The sequence below is a fragment of the Triturus cristatus genome, chromosome 1_2 (assembly GCF_964204655.1).
Source record: "Triturus cristatus chromosome 1_2, aTriCri1.1, whole genome shotgun sequence".
Taxonomy (NCBI): Eukaryota; Metazoa; Chordata; class Amphibia; order Caudata; family Salamandridae; genus Triturus; species Triturus cristatus.
Genome location: NC_140580.1, coordinates 116,107,777 through 116,110,735, shown reverse-complemented (window position 1 = coordinate 116,110,735; position 2,959 = coordinate 116,107,777). Strand labels below are relative to the sequence as shown.

Sequence of the window (2,959 nt, the reverse complement as noted above, 5' to 3'; positions counted from 1 at the left end):
CAACTAGATGATATCAATGGAGCACACCAGTGCAATGGCTGACAGGGAAAGGAGACGAGAAGTGGAGGAGACCAGAAATGGAGCACAGTCCAAGGGGCTGACAGCACTAGAACAAACCTGACACGGCCCAACAAGATTTCCTGCAAACTTGGGATTTGGGGAATCAGAGTTCAGTGTATGGGGCAAGGTAGATGTTTTTTGTATTAGTCTGCTCTCCTACAGTCACCACCACCTACTTTTCCCTCCTGACTATACCCCTCACGGACACGTTTATTCCATCACTGTTCATTTACTCACACTTAAAAATGCCCATGTACTCCCTCCTATAGGAACTCTTGCTATACTCTTCTCTCCCACAGGTACAACACACTACTCACTCACTCACTCACTCACTCGCCAGTCCATGCCCCTGAAATTATAGATTTAAACAGACAGGAGTCTGCTCGCTTCATCCTTGTGCAAACCCCAACGATGCCCAAATGCAAGCCATGCCCTTCGCATGCCAACAGCATACGGCGTCTAGTAGAGCATCTACCTAAGAAATATAGGGTGACTTCTCAATACCTAACTCAGTGACAAAATATGGGCACAAACCGTACCACAAAGATTATGAGCATGAAGAAACTTATTTACTTTCCTATTAATCAGCACAAACTATTACTAAACAAGACATTAATGTGGCCCACCAAGCAAACGACCATACACAACTGGCTGATGAAAGTCCTAGAGCCATAAGAAAGGGTGCATAGATAAAGAAAACACTGCAAAAACATACTAATTGCAGAAAGTGATATACAAATACTGGTAGCGTGATATAACTGCCTCTAGTCAGGAAGGACCTCAAGACCTGGCTCTTCGACTGAACTGCAGAACCCACCCCCCAGCGCCTTGAGACTCTAACGGGTGATTAGCTGCGCCTTATAAGAACCCTGATTGACTGATTGATATAACAATTCTTTTAATGTGTTTTCTGCTATATTTAGCCTCCACGCTGTTATATAAGCACACACCTCTACATGCCTCTCAGCTAACGCCCACGGTACATTGTCTCTAGCCAGTTGCCATTTATTTAAATAGTACCTAATTACCTAATGATTCCTTTGGTGTAGAGCTCTTGCTGTTATTTCTCAACAAGCTAATGCTATAAATAAACATGCATTGCTTTGTGGTACATATGCAGAGCCAGTGGGAAGGCTTACACCGTGACCCATAGGCTGGCTCTGAGTTCCATCAGTATTACAAACTGTGAGGGTTTGTTCTTGAGGTCTCAGGAACTCTACTGTAGCATCTCAAGTGGTTTACACTGGTGTCCTGAGGCCATGGTGCTTTTAAACTACAAACTAAATAACTCTGGTCCTAATGTAGATCGCGGTGTATGGGTTACTCCATCACAACAGTGACGAATATTTCATTCGCCGAAATATATCATTCCCATTATATCCTATACGATTTATATTTCGGCAGATGGGATATCCGTCACCGCTGTGGCGGAGTAACCGGTCCACCAAGATCTAAATCAGGCCCTGAGTGTTCATTTTAGCACTTGAGCCTCACAGCAGAAGGGCCCAGAGCATTCCAGTGCTTACTCAAGGTCACACCAGTCAATATGCCGCTCTTTCCGTCAGTGCTTCACTTTAGAAAAGAAAAATACTTTATGTACATAATAATAATAGACTACATAAAATGTAATGAGCAGCAAATAAATTCAGAACCCTGTAGCTCCTTCTGGGCCAGAGATATAGGCCAATACACTATTATAGGGTAGCACGAAAGTTAAAGTTTAACATGGGGACTAAGCCAATGTTATATCATGGAAAGTGGTCACAAAGTCCAAACTTGTGTACTCAGGACACCTTATGAATGAATCATGAAACAGTTGCACCAAAATATCAGTGACATGGAGTTATTTTTCAAGGGTAGATCTTTAAGCTGCTACACTCCAAATGTGCAAATGTATACCTCTGTTTGGCCATAATGACATAGATGTCAGTTACTAGTATGGGAATATTAAACTGATAAGAACAGGTACTACACTTGATCTCCGCCAAAAGGCCGAAAAGCGATTACTGGTATGGAAATATTAGTGGAGCTTCCATGAAACTCTTCTGGACCCAAAGAAGTGCCCACAGACCTTACTTCATTTGAAAAATTGCATTGGCAAAGTCAGTAGGTCTACCCTTGGAAAGCATGCAATGTTATTTATTTATCTAGATGTTTATTAAATGTTTTTATTTATTGATGTGTTTATTGCAATCTGCAAAAAACGACAATCATAAAAACTATCAAACAGTTATCCAGCAGCCTAGGGACACCAACCTTAGTATTGAGGGGCACTCCTTTTCAAGCAAATGTGTACATGTAATCAAGTTAAGTGGCATCACTCAAAGTGCAAAAGAGAGTGGCTGAAGTGGACTGGGCCATGGCGCCATGCTGTTTGCTGTGGTAGGCAGAAGCAAAGTGTGAAGGACAGATGAACAGACCAACGAATAAAGAGTATTTATTGTATTTATGTATGTATATTTGTTATGAATGTTTTGGAAAACAAGGTTGGCAAGACAGCTAAAGCTCTCTGTACGCAAGACTTAAAATCTAAAAAGTGTTCATCCAGCCTGGAAAGCAAAACAGTCTGTTCTAGAGTTGCAAGAACAGTGGTCAGTGTTTGGTAAAGCCTAATGAAGTCCAGCTAGCCAAATGCTAGGTCATTGGGCGTAATAGTTGGTTGTAATACTATTTCACCAGAATACTCACTTAAGTGGGTGGAAAAGATTATCAGGTCTGTACCTGGAGAATCACCAATAACTGTCAAGGATTTCAAGTGCCAAAGGTACCCACAGGTGAAGGGACACAGAGTATGGCCACTGAAAGACAATGCACCTTCTAGGGCTAGATCCTGGGGTTCAAATGTGTATTACGTCAGACCTATTTGTTCTAGAAAGATGGCATCAATCGTTTTGAGAGT

The 2,959-nt window shown here is 41.9% G+C and overlaps 1 pseudogene; it reads right to left on the bottom strand.

Annotated features, from left to right (window-relative positions):
• Positions 1–1,950: 1,950 nt before the first annotated feature.
• LOC146866922 (U2 spliceosomal RNA) lies at positions 1,951–2,064 on the bottom strand (annotated as a pseudogene).
• Positions 2,065–2,959: the final 895 nt, after the last annotated feature.